Source organism: Thalassophryne amazonica, chromosome 18 (assembly GCF_902500255.1).
Source record: "Thalassophryne amazonica chromosome 18, fThaAma1.1, whole genome shotgun sequence".
NCBI classification, from domain to species: domain Eukaryota; kingdom Metazoa; phylum Chordata; class Actinopteri; order Batrachoidiformes; family Batrachoididae; genus Thalassophryne; species Thalassophryne amazonica.
Window position 1 is genome coordinate 8,254,371 of NC_047120.1, and position 20,755 is coordinate 8,275,125.

Genomic DNA, 20,755 nt, shown 5'->3' on the forward strand with positions numbered 1-20,755 from the left:
TTCTTTTGGCTTGTCCTGTTTTGCTCTGGGTCACCCTGACGAACACTGTATAGTCTCACATGCTGATTTGGCAGATGTTTTACACCGCTCCACTCCAGATGAACATGAAGAATGATTTTCCTGATCACATTTCATTTATAGATCACAGCTGCTAAATTGATAACCTGGCAAAGTTTGATTCTTTTGTCAACTTGTATACGGCTCAGAAATTATTCCTGGACATTTTCTTGCCCACATTCTATCCAGCCACTCAAACCAGTACGCAGGTACATCTGAGTGGGCTTGATGGACATGAAGCAGATGAAACGCGAAAGTCTGGGGGCAAATTAATGCTTTGTATCATTTGTCTGTCTTTATAAGAATTTAATTGTGCTTAAGCCCCCATCACACATAGCAAGAATGTGCAGGAACCAGCCCGACATGGCAAATATTGTCATACGTCCTAAGCACTCGGAAGGAAAAGAGGCATGGTCAGCAGTGTCAGAACGCATCCGGATTATCTCATCCACACCTGCACGATGGCAAAGTGGATTTGCACTGATTCGTCATTCTGACGCCATTCTGCGTGATTCTGCCTATGTGTGACAGGGTTATTACTTACATTATGATTAAACCTGGGACTGTCCTGACTCAGATTAATCAAATCATATTGGAATCAGCCCAATAAGAGATTTTGTGATTGATTAGTTCATTTCATGTGCATGGTCAGTGGCACAAGCAGGCAATCAGTGCAGTTATCGAGTTCACCGCCGAGCCGCCGTCCACATTTTAAAAGCACATTAACACTCAAGTTTTTGTTTAAATACACAAAGATGCATTTCATTCAGAGATCATCAACAATCTGTATGATTCTGTTTCTTAGTGTGGTGCTGACACAACCAAACATGTTTACACTTTTCTTTGACTCAAACATGCACCATCTGTGTCTGATGCATGTGCATGTGATAGACCATTCTTACTGATCAGTCAGGTCGTGCTGTCCACACAAATAAGTTTTGCTTCTTGCCTGTGTTCCTGCTGCACACAAAGACTGTACAGGTGTGTAGCCAGAGGGGTGTGGGTTGTCCACACCCCTTTTGGATTATACATTGCATCAGAAAGTATTCACTTCACTTTTTCCACATTTTGTTACGTTACACCCTTTTCCCAAAATGAAGTAAAAAAAAATTTTTCTCAAAATTCTACTCACAACACCCCATAATGACATTATGTATATATATTTTTATTTTTCAAATAAAAACTAAGAAATCACATGTACATAAGTATTCACAGTCTTTGATCAATACTTTGTTGATGCACAGCAATTACAGCCTCAAGTCTTCTTAAATGTGATGCCACAAGCTTGATGCACCTATCTTTGGGCAGCTTTGTCCATTCCTCTTTGCAGCACCTCTCAAGCTCTATCAGGTTGGATGGGGAGCATCAGTGCACAGCCATTTTCAGATCTCTCCAGAGATGTTCAGTCGGATTCTGGTCTGGGCTCTGTCTGGCTGGGCCACTCAAGGACATTCACAGAGTTGTCCTGAAGCCACTCCTTTGATATCTTGGCTGTGTGTTTAGGGTCATTGTACTGCTGAAAGATGAACCGTCACCCCAGTCTGAGAGTGCTGTGCAGCAGGTTTTCATCCAGGATGTCTCTGTAATTGCTGCTTTCACCTTTCCCTCAATCCTGACTAGTCTCCCAGTTCCTGCTGCTGAAAAACACCCCCACAGCATGATGCTGCCACCTCCATGCTTCACTGTAGGTTATGGTGCCTGGTTTCCTCCAAACATGACACCTGGCATTTTCACTGCTATGCTGATGAGTTACATATGCCAATAACTGCTGGTAATCTCATTCACATAAAATCCTTAGAAGATTGCCTTGCATCAATGAGAAGTTGGATGTCTAGAAGCTTCCTACTTTTAAACTCTGATAAGACTGAAATGATGGTTCTTGGTCCAGTGAGACGCCAGCATCAATTTGACCAGTTAATGCTTAGCCTAGGCTCATGTGTCATACATCACGTTGACAAAGTGAGGAACCTTGGGGTAATTTTTGATCCTATATTGTCCTTTGACCTCCACATTAGGAATATTACGAGAACTGCTTTCTTCCACCTGCGAAATATAGCGACTATTCGTCCCATCCTGTCTATGGCTGATGCTGAGACCCTGATCCATGTGTTTATCTCTTCTAGATTGGACTACTGCAATGTTCTCTTTTCTGGTTTACTGCAGTCCAGCATTATGGCTCTCCAGTTTGTTCAAAATGCTGCAGCCAGACTTTTGACACGAAGCAGAAAGCTCGACCACAATTACACCCATTTTGGCATCCCTTCACTGGCTTCCTGTCCCAGTGAGATCAGATTTTAAGGTTCTGCTACTAGTCTATAAAATTGTTCATGGAGTGGCACCTCCCTACGTAGCTGACCTAATTAAATCTTACGTGCTGGCCCGGGCTTTGCGTTCTCAGGGTGCAGAACTACTTTGTGTCCCTAAGGTGAATAAGAAGTCTGCGGGTCATAGAGCTTTCTCTTATCGTGTCCCTGTTTTGTGGAATGATCTCCCCGCATCAATAAAATTCTGTGGAGACTTTCAAGTCCAGACTTAAGACGCACTTATTTTCCCTTTCGTATGGCTCTTTTAATTCATTTTATTAGGAAATGGGGTGTGCCACGGCCTCAACTTTACCTAAATTCTGGGTCTTTTAGTGAAGCTTAGGGCTAGTGGCCAGTGATCACCTTAGTATTTCCTGTTTTTCTTGTTGTTTAATGCTGGCGAATTATAATGTATTTTACTGAGGAATAGCTTCCGTCTGGCCACTCTACCATACAGGCCTGATTGGTAGATTGCTGCAGAGATGGTTGTCCTTCTAGAAGGTTCTCCTCTCTGCACAGAGGAATGCTGGAGCTCTGACGGAGTGACCATTGGGTTCTTGGTCACCTGCCTGACTAAGGCCCTTCTCCCCCAAACACAGGTCCTGGTTGATCTGAACATCTTCCTTTTATGGATGATTTGTTTTTTATATTTATTTATTTAACCAGATTAAAAAAAAACAAAACATTGAGATTGAGACCTCTTTTACAAGGGCAAACTGGCCAAGAAAGGCAGCAGCACACCTCATGCCGCTTACAATCGAGCAAAAAAGGAAGCTGATGGAATTGTACTTTCAGAGCATATCGATGGTGCAAAACCCAACGACAATATCAAAGCCACTTTGCAGTTAGAAAAGCTCCACACAGAAAGACAATATGGAGGGTTGTATAGAAGTTTCAAACTGATAGAACTGTTCAGTGTTAATAAAGGGAGAGCTGGCCGAATCAGAGAAGCCGTGCACATATTGAACACATCTTGTGAACGCCAAAACTCTTACGAACTGAAGTGAAATTAGAAATGAAGACGAGAGATAAAATTCCCTGAGATATGCTTCAAGATGACATATGACAGATATCAGGATCCAAAACTATATATATTTTCTATGGCTTTATTTTTGTGGCACTTTTTTGAGACACCCTGTACATCCCGAGTGCCACTTACTAACACAAATCACTTCAAGTCCAGGCCTGTGACGAGTTTTGACCAATCGGTCACAGACGGGTCTCTCCCAGGCCCGGCCCGGCCTATGGGCAGTATAGGCAGTTGCTAAGGGTAGGGAGGATAAACTTTGACTATTCTTATACTAAATACAGTTAATACTTTTTATTCTGCCCTCCCTGAACATAAGAGTTTAGTTCAGCAGTTAGGTAAACAGTTCTCCAAATGAGAGATGGTGGCTTCCGGGTTCAGCCTGTTTATTTCTTGCCTCAAAAATGAAGGTACTCTAAAACTAAAATACACAAAAAGAAAATTGATTAAAATAAAATATTTCAGTTGCACAAGTGTATTCAATCATATGACAGGAGAGGAAGGAGTGAAAACATACAACTGACGAATCACAGCCCTTGCAGTCTCCATTGTTTAGCAGGTACACATCAGGATACGGAGAGGGTTCACAGCCATGCAAAGAGCTCTGATCTAAAGCGGTTTGGTTCATCACACCCAGGGACATGTGTGAAACATAACACGATATTACAGTGAGGGCAGCAAGCAGCATTTTGTTAATAATCACCAGCCTTGAATTACGTCCTGCCTCATTTAGGGTCCCGGGGTCTGAGCACAGTTTGGAAAAACAACCACCCTGTTGGGAAAGGTGTAGTGACACGGACCCACAACAGAGGACGCAAATGAATGGACAATAGATGAGCCAAATGTGACACGTGCACAACGAAATACAGACAAATGCAGAATTAGATTAGAGTCAAATGTACAAAGGTGACGTGTGGGCAGGTTCGAGGATAGGAGACGTCTGTCCAGAGAAGAGCTGGATCCACACGTTTCCACTGCCACCGAACCTGGAGGATACTGGAGCCGCCAAGTCCTGAGTCCCCAGGTGGCCACTGTCCTCCGGCTGTTGGATCTGGTACTGCTGGCAGGAAACAAAGACAGAAAGCAAGGTGAGTGTGGTGACACTCGGCAACTCCTCGCACACAGTTCAGGAATTGCAGGTGGGTATTACACCTCCACCTCCGCAAATACGAACACAGTCGTTCACAGGGACCTGAAACAAACACTTGTCTTCACGGTCGGGAAGGGTGTATAACTAGATCGATAAGCCCGTCCAAATCCCGCGGCTCATCCTTAGCCACCAGTTGCTCCTTCAGGACTGACGACAGTCCGTTATACGAAGGCGGCGCAGAGTGCAACAGTATTCCAGCCGGACCTCGCAGCCGCGATGCGGAAGTCCGACTGCATACTTCGCTGCACTCCGACGCCCCTGTCTCATAGACAGCAGCACTGTTGAAGCGGTCCTCCGCCTCTGTTTGGGTGATCAAAAACCTGTCTGAACTCCTTACAAACCCAGAATATGTTGTTAGGAGCCGTGAATTCTGCTCCCAGAGCGCCGTGCCCAGGCGCAATGCCTCACCTCAAAGCAAAATAATCACATAAGCCACCCGGCTGGATTCTGACGCGTACATGAAGGGACGCTGTGCAAAGACGAGCGAACACTGCATTAAGAAGTCAGCGCACATCTCCACACAGCCTCCGTACGGTTCCGGGGGACTTATGAATGTTTCAGGGGACGGTGGGGGGGTTCGTTGAACGACCAGTGGAATGTCTGTATTTGGCACCAGGACAGCATTTGGCACAAGGACAGTAGGAGGAGGAGCTGCAGCCACGCCCTGTGCGCGCGCTTCCACCTGAGCGGTGAGAGCCTCCATCCTACGATTGAGTATGACGTTCTGCTCGGTCATTAAATTTAACCGAGCAGTGAAGGCAGTGAGGATTTGCTGCAACTCACCTACCACATCTCCTGCTGGCACTCGTGCACCCTGCTCTTCCATTGGTTGTTCACTCGATGGTTGACACCCCTCGGAATCCATGACGAATGGCCGAGATATCCTGTTGGGAAAGTGTAGTGACAAGGAACCCACAACAGAGGGCGCAAATGAACGGACAATAGATGAGCCAAAATACAACACTTTACTGTTGTGAAACGTGCACAACGAAATACAGACAAATGCAGAATTTAGATTAGAGTCAAATGTACAAAGGTGACGTGTGGGCAGGCTCGAGGATAGGAGACGTCCGTCCAGAGAAGAGCCGGATCCCACACGATTTCCACGGCCACCGAACCCGGAGGATACTGGAGCCGCCAAATCCTGAGTCCCCAGGTGGCCACCGTCTCCGGCTGTCGGATCTGGTACTGCTGGCAGGAAACAAAGACAGAAAGCGAGGTGAGTGTGGTGTCACTCAGCAACTCCTCGCACACAGTTCAGGAATTGCAGGTGGGAATTACACCTCCACCTCCGCAAATACGAACACAGTCTTTCACAGGACCTGAAACAAACACTTGTCTTCACGGTGTTGTGTGGGCCGCCAGAAGAGGAGGTACTGCTGGCCCACCACCAGAGGGCGCCCTGCCTGAAGTGCGGGCTTCAGGCACGAGAGGGCGCAGTCGCCTCACAGGAGCAGCCAGGGTGACAGCTGTCACGCATCACCTGCAACAGCTGTTACCCATCATCTGATCAGCAGGGGAATATCAGCAGGACGACGCCTCCACCTCTTTGCCGAGATATCGTTCTACCTGGAAGGTAACGTACCTCAGCTAACTGTTCGACAGTATTCATTATAACTTTGTGCGTTTTTTCGTGGACTACTTTTCCAACGAGAGGTGGAGGTAGCTTTCCTGTCATACGGATTCCTGGGTGCAAACGCGCCCTCATTTAATTGCTTTTTGTTCCTCGCCAGCAGTACCAGGTCCGACACGCGGAGGCAGTGGCCACCTGGGAGTTCGGGACTTGGCGGCTCCAGTATTCCCGGGGTCTTGTGGCGGAGGAAATCGTGTGGTTCCGGTTCTGCTTTGGACAGGCGTCTCCTATCTTCGAGCCTGCCCACACGACACCTTTGTAAATTGACTTTTGTCTATTGTTGTACTCTGTTGTATTTGTTGTGCACATTCACAACAGTAAAGTGTTGTTATTTGACCTACTCCATTGTCCGTTCATTTGCGCCCCCTGTTGTGGGTCCGTGTACCTACACTTTCCCAACACACGGGTCGGGAAGGGTGCGGTTCGTCACCCTGTTGTCCACGACCACCTCAGCCTCCAGCTGGCACAAGCAGTCAGGAACTCCTGTAGTAATCAGATAAACAGTTAAGTGCGATACGGCACAGAATATGGCTGAGGAAGTTACCTCCGAAGGTAGGCGATATCTCGGCAGCGGGGTGGAGATGATGTCCGGCTTTTATGAGGTGGTTGAAGATGTGGTGATAGGTGACAGCTGTCATGAGTTGATGAGTGACAGCTGTCACTCCCGGCCATTCCCGTGAGGCGGCTGCGCCCTCTCGTGCCTGAAGCCTGCACTTCAGGTGGGGCGCCCGCTGGTGGTGGGCCAGCAGTACCTCCTCTTCAGCGGCCCACACAACACGCCCAGGCTTTTAATCACAGAAATACGGCGCCCTCCTTCCTTGAATCGGCGAGTGTCAGTGCTGAAATTAATTTCATACCTCTGTTACTGGGCTCATCCAGACTGATCTGTCCGGTACTTGCGAGGGTTTTAATGGAAATACATTAGGATGAGAGGTTTTGTCCGATGTGGAGCGGAAAAATCTGTTATATACGTGTTTAAAGTACATGGGAAACCATACAAAACATTGGGACTTTTGCTTTTGTCCGGTGAGTGTGAATATCTGATTTTTCAGTGGTGGCTTAGGCGAGTTTTACTGTATACATTAATCAGATTTATTTCATTATTTTACATTTGCGAATGTTTCAGCATTTTAAAGAGCTAATTTCTTGGAAAGAGAGTCTATGCTTTTTTCCTAGATCTACTGTTTCTCCTTTCTCCACTTCAAATGAAATCCAATTTATGAACTGAAATCATGTAAACCAGGTTTTTCTGATTATTGGATTACTGAAGTACATGGAAATGTGAGAGATCTGATTATTACAGTTATCTGATTATTGTGGTTATGTAAACATTCACATCCTTTATTATTTGTCCCAGTGCTTTTGTCACACCGGCACCAGTTTGTGATCTGGTTGTAAAAAAAAAAAAGAAGAGCACCCGTCACCCGTCAGGATGCACCTGATTTTTTTTCACAGGGGCGCCCAAAAAAATTGCGTACAAGTACATGTACAATTTTGAAGATGGAACACATTTCCGCATTTCCAAAATGCCACAAGAAACCACCAAGAAATAAATATAAGTACTTAATTTACTCATATTGGGAGTCAGTCTGGGTCAGTTGGAGTCAGTCTGGGCAAATCATCGCAGCCTTGAAATGCATTGAAATGTCATGTGGTTTTCCCTGCTTGTAATATCTAAAACATGTTATAACACAGGTGTAAGCTTATTTGTTTGTGTTGCAGTTAATGTTGTCTGTGTTTATAGTTTTACTCTTTATGTACATCATTAACTCCCTCAAATCCACTGGGCTCCAGCACCTCCACGCGGATGTGTTTATATATTGCGTTTGTGTGTGTGTGGGGGGGGGGGGTTTGGGGCATTAAAAATCTTGCCTAGGACACCAAATTGGTTAGGGCTGGCACTGATGGTCTCTGGTCTATAAGTTGGTGGTATTTTTAAAATTACCAGTCATATTTTTAAATGTTTTGCTTTTTAACAGTGCTCTTGTAGCCAAATGTTAATGAAGACCAGCTTTTGGGACATTGTGCTGATGGTTGTATTGATTTGTTTCTTGGTGAAGATGTACAATGGGGCCAAAAAGTATTTAGTCAGCCCCTAATTGTGCAACTTCTACTTAAAAAGATGAGAGAGGTCTATAATTTTCATTATAGGTACACTTCAACTATGAGAGACAAAATGAGAAGAAAAAAATCCAGGAAATCACATTGTAGGATTTTTAAAGAAATTATTTGTAAATTATGGTGGAAAATAAGTATTTGGTTACCCACAAACAAGCAAGATTTTTGACTCTCACAGACCTGTACCTTCTTCTTTAAGAAGCTCTTCTGTCCTCCACCTGTTATCTGTATTAATGGCACCTGTTTGAACTTATCTGTATAAAAGACACCTATCCTCAGCCTCAAACAGTCAGACCCCAAACTCAACCATGGCCAAGACCAAAGAGCTGTCAAAGGACACCAGGAAGAAAATTGTAGATGTGCACCAGGTTGGGAAGAGTGAGTCTACACAAGTCAAGCAGGTTGGTGTGAATAAATCAACTGTGAGAGCAATTGTAAGAAAATGGAAGACATACAAGCCCATTGATAATCTCCCTTGATCTGGGGCTCCACGCAAGATCTCATCCTGTGGGGTCAAAATGATCATGAGAACGGTTAGCAAAAATCCCAGAACTACACAGAGGGACCTGATGAATGAGCTGCAGAGAGCTGGGACCAAAGTAACAAAGGCTACACACTACGCAGAGAGGGACTCAAATCCTACAGTGCCAGGCGTGTCCCCCTACTTAAGCCAGTACATGTCCGGGCCCATCTGAAGTTTGCCAGAGAACATATGGATGATCCAGAAGAGGATTGGGAGAATATCATGTGGTCCCATGAAATCAAAATGAAACATTTTGGGGAAAAGCTCAACTCGTTGTGTTTGGAGGAAGAGGAATGCTGAGATGCATGCCAAGAACACCATACCTACTGTGAAGCATGGGGGTGGAAACATCATGCTTTGGGGCTGTTTTTTCTGCAAAGGGGACAGAATGACTGATCCGTGTTAAGGGAAGAATGAACGTGGCCATGTATTGTGAGACTTTAAGCCAAAACCTCCTTCCATCAGTGAGAGCATTGAAGATATAACATGGCTGGGTCTTCCAGCATGACAATGATCCCAAACACACTGCTCGGGCAACAAAGGAGTGGCTCTGTAAAAAGCATTTCAAGGTCCTGGAGTGGCCAGACCTCATCCCCATAGAAAATTTGTTGAGGGAGTTGAAAGTCCATGTTGCCCAGCAACAGCCCCAAAACATCACTGCTCTAGAGGAGATCTGCATGGAGAAATGGGCCAAAATATCAACAGTGTGTGCAAACCTGGTGAAGACTTACAGGAAACGTTTGACCTCTGTCATTGCCAACAAAGATTATGTTACAAAGTATTGAGTTGAACGTTTGTTATTGACCAAATACTTATTTTCCACCATAATTTACAAATAAATTTTTTAAAAATCCTACAATGTGATTTCCTGGATTTTTTTTCTCATTTTGTCTCTCATAGCTGAATTGTATGTATGACGACTACAACCCCTGGCAAAAATTATGGACTCACCGGCCTCAGAGGATGTTCATTCAGTTGTTTAATTTTGTAGAAAAAAAGCAGATGACAGACATGACACAAAACTAAAGTCATTTCAAATGGCAACTTTCTGGCTTTAAGAAACACTATAAGAAATCAGGAAAAAAAATTGTGGCAGTAACGGTCACTTTTTTAGACCAAGCAGAGGGAAAAAAATATGGCAGTCAGTAACGGTTACTTTTTAGACCAAGCAGAGGGAAAAAAATATGGAATCACTCAATTCTGAGGAAAAAATTATGGAATCATGAAAAACAAAAGAACGCTCCAACACTTGTGTGTTGGGGGGTTTGGCTGGATATTTTGGTGTTGTTTTCTTTTCTTTGCTCTCCAGGTGGTATGCAAACTGGGTTTTTGTCTGTGGAGAAGGTGCTGGCAGAAGAGTCCTTCACCCTCATCAGCATTATTGGCTGCACTTGTGGAGGATGTTCACGTGCAGGCCTAATGACTTGCAGCACCTGTGGATGATGCTCACGTGCAAACTTAAAGACTTTCAGCTGAAGCAGATAATGAGATGGCGTTCTGCATTTAAGCCATGAGTGATTCGAGCAGAATTGCCGGGAACTCGACCTTGTGATGTTCGTTTGTGAGACGCTGAGGACCGCGCCTGGGTTTGACACATCGTGCCTGTGAAGGAGGACGGGTGAGGGACACATGCTGTCAGCACACATCAGAGGTGATGATTGTCTGAATAAGTGTTAACAGTAATTTGGTATTTTGTTACGCAGTATATTTGAACATTGATGAGAATTGTGCAGCTCGCTTCTCACTGCCGTGGCGTACGGAATGATGATCCTCCACCTGTTGTGAGAAACTGCTCATTTACATAAAGCTTAAATTCAGACCTGAATGTGTTGCTGATAGTGTGTGCCTTTGAAGGATATTTGTTGTAGCTGTTGACTTACCTCACCTTTTCCATCCTTCACAGAGTCAGTTTGTCATATCCACCTGGGGGGTGTTCGGCGGTGGGTCTGGGTCCAGAAGCGTCGGGCTTCGATCCATTTGGGCGCTGGAGAGCACGCCGTCCTTCACCTCGCCAGACAACCGCACATTTATGTTGTACACAAATTATTGCACAGAAGGGAAATAAATTTGTTTTGTTTTTGGAACCGCTTTCTGGTTATTTAGCGCTGGGTTCAGTCAGACGCTGGTCCGCTCCTCAACTCGCGTCTGCACATAACAAACACATCACTAGTATTTTGTTGCACCACCTCTGGCTTTTATAACAGCTTGCAGTCTCTGAGGCATGGACTTAATGAGTGACAAACAATACTCTTCATCAAACTGGCTCCAACTTTCTCTGATTGCTGTTGCCAGATCAGCTTTGCAGGTTGGAGCCTTGTCATGGACCATTTTCTTCAACTTCCACCAAAGATTTTCAATTGGATTAAGATCCGGACTGTTTGCAGGCCATGACATTGACCCCTATGTGTCTTTTTGCAAGGAATGTTTTCACAGTTTTTGCACTATGGCAAGATGCATTATCATCTTGAGAAATGATTTCATCATCCCCAAACATCCTTTCAATTGATGGGATAAGAAAAGTGTCCAAAATATCAACGTAAACTTGTGCATTTATTGATGATTTATTGATCCAGTCATCCACAGTCCACGATTGCTTTTCCTTAGCCCATTGTAACCTTGTTTTTTTCTGTTTAGGTGTTAATGATGGCTTTCGTTTAGCTTTTCTGTATGTAAATCCCATTTTCTTTAGGCGGTTTCTTACAGTTCGGTCACAGACGTTGACTCCAGTTTCCTCCCATTCGTTCCTCATTTGTTTTGTTGTACATTTTCGATTTTTGAGACATATTTCTTTAAGTTTTCTGTCTTGATGCTTTGATGTCTTCCTTGGTCTACCAGTATGTTTGCCTTTAACAACCTTCCCATGTTGTTTGTATTTGTATTGGAGCATATCTCACCCATATTGGCCTCTCTTCATTGGCTTCCTGTTAATTCTAGAATAGAATTTAAAATTCTTCTTCTTACTTATAAGGTTTTGAATAATCAGGTCCCATCTTATCTTAGGGACCTCATAGTACCATATCACCCCAATAGAGCGCTTCACTCTCAGACTGCAGGCTTACTTGTAGTTCCTAGGGTTTGTAAGAGTAGAATGGGAGGCAGAGCCTTCAGCTTTCAGGCTCCTCTCCTGTGGAACCAGCTCCCAATTCAGATCAGGGAGACAGACACCCTCTCTACTTTTAAGATTAGGCTTAAAACTTTCCTTTTTGCTAAAGCTTATAGTTAGGGCTGGATCAGGTGACCCTGAACCATCCCTTAGTTATGCTGCTATAGACGTAGACTGCTGGGGGGTTCCCATGATGCACTGTTTCTTTTCTTTTTACTCTGTATGCACCACTCTGCATTTAATCATTAGTGATCGATCTCTGCTCCCCTCCACAGCATGTCTTTTTCCTGGTTCTCTCCCTCAGCCCCAACCAGTCCCAGCAGAAGACTGCCCCTCCCTGAGCCTGGTTCTGCTGGAGGTTTCTTCCTGTTAAAAGGGAGTTTTTCCTTCCCACTGTAGCCAAGTGCTTGCTCACAGGGGGTCGTTTTGACCGTTGGGGTTTTACATAATTATTGTATGGCCTTGCCTACAATATAAAGCGCCTTGGGGCAACTGTTTGTTGTGATTTGGCGCTTTATAAAAAAATTGATTGATTGATTGATTTGGTCCAGAGTTTAGACACAGCTGACTGTGAACAGCCAACATCTTTTGCAACATTGCGTGATGATTTACCCTCTTTTAAGCGTTTGATAATCCTCTCCTTTGTTTCAATTGACATCTCTCGTGTTGGAGGCATGATTCATGTCAGTCCACTTGGTGCAACAGCTCTCCAAGGTGTGATCACTCCTTTTTAGATGCAGACTAACGAGCAGATCTGATTTGATGCAGGTGTTAGTTTTGGGGATGAAAATTTACAGGGTGATTTCATAATTTATTCCTCAGAATTGAGTGATTCCATATTTTTTTCCCTCTGCTTGGTCTAAAAACGTGACCGTTACTGACTGCCACAATTTTTTTTACTGATTTCTTATAGTGTTTCTTAAAGCCAGAAAGTTGCCATTTGAAATGACTTTAGTTTTGTCTCATGTCTGTGATCTGCTTTTTTTTCTACAAAATTAAACAACTGAATGAACATCCTCCGAGGCCAGTGATTCCATAATTTTTGCCAGGGGTTGTATTACAGACCTCTCTCATCTTTCTAAGTAGGAGAACTTGCACAATCAGGAGCTGACTAAATACTTTTTTACCCCACTGTATGTGCGCTGACGTCGGCCTGGGGGGAGACTGTGATGCTCTGCGTTATCGGTCGCAGTGTTTCTCTCAGTTTCTGTCTTTTTGCGATCACCTTAATGTATGTCATAAGAGCGGATGGCAAATATGAAACTGACAGGTATTGACAAAAATCCGCTGTGTCCGATGTATGATATGCTTATTTCTCTGGAGAAAATCCCTCATGTTTGCATTTTAGTCCACACTTGGCTAATAATTGTATTTAAATTGCAGGATTGTCATTCTGTAAATCAGGGGGCAGGGCCCTGTACAGCGCGGCCAGGTCCGATCTGAAAAGAGGCATCAGAGAGGCCAAGGCTGCTTACAAGAAAAAGATAGAGGACCACTTCGCTGTGAATGACCCCAGAAGGATGTGGCAGGGAATAAATCGTATAACCAACTACAGAAGCAGCAACCCAGGAAATTCTAGGTCTGATGCCTCACTGGCAGAGGAGCTGAACCGCTTCGAAGCAGACAGACCAGCACCAACTCCACACCCACCACCTTCCAGCACTAGCACGCTAACACTTCAGGAACACGAAGTGAGACGTGTGCTGAAGGCGGTGAACCCCAGGAAGGTGGCCGGCCCCGATGGTGTACCTGGAAAGGTATTCAAAGCATGTGCTGACCAACTGGCTGGAGTTTTCACCTGCATCTTCAACCTGTCCCTGTCGCAGGCTATCATTCCACTCTGCCTCAAATCTTCCACCATCATTCCAGTCCCAAAGAAGTCAGCAGTGGAGAGCATAAATGACTACAGGCCTGTTGCACTTACGCTTGTGGTCATGAAGTGCTTTGAAAGACTGGTCTCTCAGCACATCAGAGCTTGTCTGCCTCCCACTCTGGACCCCCACCAGTTTGCCTACAGGGCAAATTGTTCCACAGAGGACGCTATCACCACAGCTCTCCACACCGTGCTGAGCCACCTGGAGCACCAGGGGAGCTATGTGAGGATGCTCTTCCTGGACTTCAGCTCATCCTCCAACCACATCATCCCGGAGATCGTGGTCCAGAAACTGACACATCTGGGCATCTCCACCCCTATCTGCCAGTGGATTAAGGACTTCCTCACAAACTGCCCACAGTCCGTGAAACACCACAGTGGTGGTGAAGAAAGCCCAGCAGCGACTCCACTTCCTGAGGGTGCTCAGGAGAAACAATCTGGAGGAGAAGGTGCTGGTGTTGTTCTATAGAGCCACCATCGAGAGCATCCTGACAGACTGCATCACAGAGTGGTACGGGGGTGCTCAGCAGCAGACAGGAGAGCGCTGCAGAGGGTGATCAAAACAGCCCAGGGGATCACTGGTTGCTCTCTGCCCAGCCTGGAAGACATTGCCAGCTCTCGCTACCTCAGCAGAGCTGCCAGCATCTGCAAAGACACATCCCACCCCAGCAACCACCTGTTTGACCTACTACCCTCCGGCCGACGGTATACTGTAAGTCAATCAAAACTAGGACAAACAGGGACAGCTTTCTCCCCAGAGCGATCACTGCACTGACATTAACATATCACTCTAATCCACACCTTTCAAGTTTCTTGTGCAATATCTGTAAACCATTGAGGCTTTTCAGGTTTCAAATCCCGCAAAACCTCGGAGAGGTCGCCGCGCTGCGAGATCTCAGTAACATTGAGAACTGCATTGAGATGCTCTGATCACGCCACACTTTAACCATTGCACACGGACAACAGCATTAACAGCGTAACATAAAACTATTTTTATATTGTGCCTAAAACTCTCGTGAATATATTCTCTGGGTTTTTAGACATTGTTATTGCATTTGTTTTATGTAAACATGCGAGAATCACAGGCTGTCTCTTCGTTATTTTCAATGGGAGCTGCTGTGAGCTACAATCGCTTCCTGTCGTTCTGGGAGAAAGTGAAATTTGCTCTTTAACGTCTTGATTATTGTCCTTTACAACACTGTTTGCCCTCTTTGTTCCAGACTAATATATATAATATGTCTGAAATTCGGTTTGCGCTTATTAAATTCCACGCAGATTAAACGTAGCAGACACAGATTATTTGTTATAATTGTTTTAGCAAGCTTTCAGGATATCACGCATGCAGTCTCTTATTAATGTGATAGTAGGGGAGCCAGACCCCCAAAAGAGGCTTATTTAAGGTTTTAGGTGGTCATGCATGATATACTTTTGTTTGATGTATTTTTTGATAGATATGGTGATTCTATACTGGGAAAAATTTGTTAGCCCTTCCGATCTTCTTGCGAATTGATGCTAGGGCTATACGAGGTCTGTCCATAAAGTATAGGTCCTTTTTATTTTTTTCAAAAACTATATGGATTTCATTCATATGTTTTTACGTCAGACATGCTTGAACCCTCGTGCGCATGCGTGTGTTTTTCCACGCCTGTCGGTGTCGTCATTCGCCTGTGAGCACTCCTTGTGGGAGGAGTCGTCCAGCCCCTCGTCGGAATTCCTTTGTCTGAGAAGTTGCTGAGAGACTGGCGCTTTGTTTGATCAAAATTTTTTCTAAACCTGTGAGACACATCGAAGTGGACATGGTTTGAAAAATTAAGCTGGTCTTCAGTGAAAATTTTAACAGCTGATGAGAGATTTTGAGGTGATTCTGTCACTTTAAGGACTTTTCACGGTGCGAGACGTCGCGCAGCGCTCTCAGGCGGCATCATCAGCCTGTTTCAAGCTTAAAACCTCCACATTTCAGGCTCTGTTGATCCAGGACGTCGTGAGAGAACAGAGAAGTTTCAGAAGAAGTCGGTTTCAGCATTTTATCCGAATATTCCACTGTTAAAGGAGATTTTTCTAATGAAACACGTGCGGGCAGATTGCAGCGTCGGCTCGCAGCCGCCGCGACGCTCCGCCACAGGAAAAACACCTCTGTTGGAGCCTTGAGGACAAGTTGGAACATCTCCAGCTGATAAACAATTTCTCATATACTCACTCCACTGAAAGCCATCAAAAGCCAACTGGATTTTAACAAATGGTTATCAACACGGAGGTGTTTTTCCTGTGCCGCCGCGCCACGTCGGCTGCGTCCCGACGCGCAGACCCGTCCGCACGTCTTTCATTAAAAAAAATCTCCTTTAACAGTGGAATATCCGGATAAAATGCTGAAACCGACTTCTTATGAAACGTCTCTGTTCTCTCACGACGTCCTGGATCAACAGAGCCTGAAATGTGGAGGTTTTAAGCTTGAAACAGGCTGATGACGCTGCCTGAGAGCGCAGCGCGACGTCTCGCACCGTGAAAAGTCCTTAAAGCGACAGAATCACCTCAAAATCTCTCATCAGCTGTTAAAATTTTCACTGAAAACCAGCTTAATTTTTCGAACCATGTCCACTTCGATGTGTCTCACAGGTTTAGAAAAAATTTTGATCAAACAAAGCGCCAGTCTCTCAGCAACTTCTCAGACAAAGGAATTCCGACGAGGGGCTGGACGACTCCTCCCACAAGGAGTGCTCACAGGCGAATGACGTCACCGACAGGCGTGGAAAAACTCACGCATGTGCACGAGGGTTCAAGCATGTCTGACGTAAAACATATGAATGAAATCCATATAGTTTTTGAAAAAAATAAAAAGGACCTATACTTTACAGACAGCCCTCGTATGTTTGCCATTTCACATCGGAGAAAAGTCAGCAAAACTTTAGGGGTAGGGGAAAGGAAAATGCTTCTAGCAGATAGTTGCAATAAAGAAAACCACAACTATTTGGTATCACCTGAAAGGTCTTAATTCATGCGAACTACTCATAGTATGCAAATTGCCCTGGTGTCATTGATGACGTTGCTAGATGTCAAAAGGTCACTGATTTGGGGGGCAGGTGAAAATCTGTGGTACCTGCACACATATTATTTTCTTGTGGCAATATGCAATGAGCTAGAAGTAAATGGAATAGTGAAGAATGTTAAGGAGATATCAAGGAAGGTTTTTATACCAAGAAAGTTCATATCTATTTTTAAGTTGTACGTTAACCTTTTGTGTCAAAAATGAGGAATTTCAGGAAATTGGCCAAAATAGACATATTTCACCTCTTTGTTGTTACTGCTCAAAACAAATGTTTTTATTCATAGATGTTTGTTATTTTCTTTATTTGCAACCCCCATTTAATCACTCCCACTACTTGAAACCATTGTCTGAAATTACATTGGCTCATTATGCCTGGTAAGCCTTCCAGGCTTCAGTACATCCTTAAAACAAAGAACCCTTCAGTGGATGGGGGTATGAATTATTGCCTCTCTCCTGCACATGTAACATGTGGCATTCCTATTCTAAGATCCTGAATTTCAGTTTGAAGTAGCAAAAACCTATCATGATCCTCAGGAAATGTTGTGTGTTGGGGGGTTTGGCTGGATTTTTGGTACTGCCTTTTCTTTTTGTTTGCTCCCCAGGTGGTTTGTGGCTCTACTCTGAGTATAATGTGTTGAGCTGAAGCGTCCCTCACCCTCATCAAGCCAACTTCCTGCAAAGGACTTCCAGCTGAAGTGAATATCCTGATGATTAAGCTCACGTGCAAATCTACAGGACTCTCAGCTGAAGTGAATATTCTGATGAAACTCTGCATTTAAGCCATGAATGCTCAGGGCAGAATTGCCGGAGACTCGACCTTGTGACGACCGTATGTTTATCATTATGACACTGAGGACCGCTCCAGGTTTGACACACCGTGTCTGTTAAGGAGGATGGGTGAGGGTCATGATCCATCAGCACACTTCAGAGGTAACTGTGGCTTTGAATGACTTTTAGTAATTAACAACAGTAATTTGGCGTTTTCCCACGCAGTTTTATTTGAACTGTTGTAACAGTTGTTTGATTAGCTCCTCACCGCCGTGGCATGTGGATTGTTGGTCCTTCACCTGCTGTGAGGAGCTGCCCCTTTAATTTAAGCCTGAAATTAAGTCTGAATGTGTTTGCTGATGGTGTGCACCTCTGAGTAGCATTTTGTGTAAAATAGTGTGGACTTACCTCACCTTCTCGTCCTTCACAGGCTCAGTTCTTGTCACGACCACCTGGGGGGTGTCGGCGGGGTTCCTGAGTCCAGAACTGTCGGGGCTCCGGTCTGTTTGGCGCTGTTGAGAGCGCGCCGTCCTCCACCTCGCCAGGCCGCTAAAATTATGTTGTTTTATCGCACTGGGGATAATAAATCTGTTTTCTGGAACCTCTCTCTATTCTTTTAACGCTGGGTCCTGTCAGACGATGGTTCAGTTCCTCTAACCTGCGTCCAAACACATAACAGGAAATACATTCATGCAGAGCGAACCGGAAACTGGAGCCTGCATGTTAAAATGTGCAAAGAAATGATGTCGTACTTGGTTGCTGCAGGACACCACAAATATGTTTTGTGCCTGCCCCACAACATACACGCAATGGAAGGGCTGCCAGATACTGTCCAATCTCAGTTTGAAACAGGAAAGTTCACTGTTCGAGTAAAGCGTGGTAAATACAATGTTGTGTGGACAGATATGGCACTGGAGCAAACTTTCAATAAAGATGCTAAGACAAAGTTGTTCTCCGGCGTATCACAATCCCAAACAACAATCAGCAAGTATCTGCAGGCATTGCCTGAACTTACTCGTCGTTCAATCTCACAACAAACCCTTGAAATGGTCCACATGATGGATGACGTTCTGCCAAGAAATAGTTCACCAGTGAAAGAGGACAACTGTGTTTCAAGCATAATCAAGGTCATTAATGATAAGTTTATCAATGCATTCACACACTGTGTTACTGAGTCCCTGACAAACATTGCGACAGGCGAAGTAGCCTCTTCTACAGATCTGGTATCAGCCAAAGAGAAAGGGCTTGCTGCACTTAAGCTGGTAGAAGAGAACGATGCAGCTAAGGTTGTTCCACTTCACTTGAAAACCTTCCTGGAGAATAGCAAGCCAGTACCAAAAGTTTCAAAAAGGAGGTCCATCAGGAAGAAGAGGATGTCATGTGGTCTTTGTGCTTTGCTCAAAATTTGGATGAAACACAGAAGATTGATGCATTTTCACATGAATGGACGAGATATCCTAGTTCCCTGTTTGACCCAGGTAAGGATCACCCATGTGGCTTTGCAATGCATAAAGGCAATAAAGCAGACAATCTTGTTGCCTTGAAAGAGGCCTGTGGAAGCTCCTGGGTGGAAAGCGAAACACGTCCAACAGATGAAGCCAATAGATTTGTAGGCAATATTGGTGTGATTGTGGATATGATGGCATTCATACAATACTTTCAGGACATGGGCTGCACTGATTTCAATCAACTTCAGAAACGTTACCTGCAAAAGATGGTTACAGTGCTTCCAGATGGATGCCAAATAATCCACATTGTAGTGGACAGATATGACGTCAGCCCAGAGAGAAGCTTAAAGCAGGAAGAACGATGTCGTCAGGAGAAAGAAACTCGGTCATTGAAGACCTTCATTCCTCAGCCTAACCTGCCCTTGCCAAAATGGAAAAAATTCATCGGAAAGAAAGAAAACAAGAGAAACCTTCTCAAGTTTCTTCTGGACTCACGGTCCAATGGACAGAATGATATCCCTGATGGAATTCAAATCATTGTTGGCGGCTTCACTGAAACTACAGTTAAACTGGCAAGTGATCTAGTCCAGGAAATACCAACACTCTCAAATCCAAATCACGAGGAAGCAGACACCCTAATCTTTGCCCATGCTGCATTTATGATTAGTGAACAGAAAATCAGGAGGATAATCATTGAGGCAAATGACACAGGTATAGTGATAATGGGTATTTTCCATGTTCATCAGTTAGCTGGTTTGCAGGAACTCTGGATTCACAAGCACACAGTAATGTCAGATGTGCACATATCCTGCCATGCCATTCCTTCATACCTGGAGGAAACATTCCCAAACCAAAACACAACTGGGGTTATCCTGGTAACATACATCCTAACAGGTTGTGACACGGTTAGTTACCCTTTCTGTATTGGTAAGAAATGAGCTCTGAAAGAGGCGCTGCAATGTATCAACTATCTTGGCCCAGTGGCAAACTTCGGTGAAGGTGTGATAGATATCCAGCAATCTGCAAGCTTAGCAGATTTTGCTCAACACTACTTCTTTGCATTGTAGAAGAAAGGCTTCACTGGGACAATAGATGAACTACGTTGCCATCTATTCATGACCAAAAATGAAGACTTAAGATCACTGCCCCCAATATCTGATGCATTCAAACTTCATCATTCCTGTTAAAAGGGAGTTTTTCCTTCCCACTGTAGCCAAGTGCTTGCTCACAGGGGGTCGTTTTGACCGTTGGGGTTTTACATAATTATTGTATGGCCTTGCCTTACAATATAAAGCGCCTTGGGGCAACTGTTTGTTGTGATTTGGCGCTATATAAAAAAATTGATTGATTGATTGATTGATCTGTTAAGAGCACTCAATCAGTTGATCATTTGTAAAAAGCTACAGACGTGAAGCCTACATTGCCAGATCCTACATTATTTGGACGACACATTGAAAATGGTACCCTTGTTGCAATGAGAATGACTAAAGATCGAAAGCCAAATTATGTCAGTACATCGTGTAAATGTAAAAAAGGACGTTGCCGGTGAGGTGCCAGTGTAAAGCGGCCAGGGTGAAGAAGTGCACAATTTCTCGTGCTTGCCGTGGTCAGCCGGAGTTATGTGATCTACAGCCACAAGAATAGTTTGATACATGTCATAAATAAGTCATGTAGGCCTACATACTAGTATTTTTGCATGTTGCGAAGGC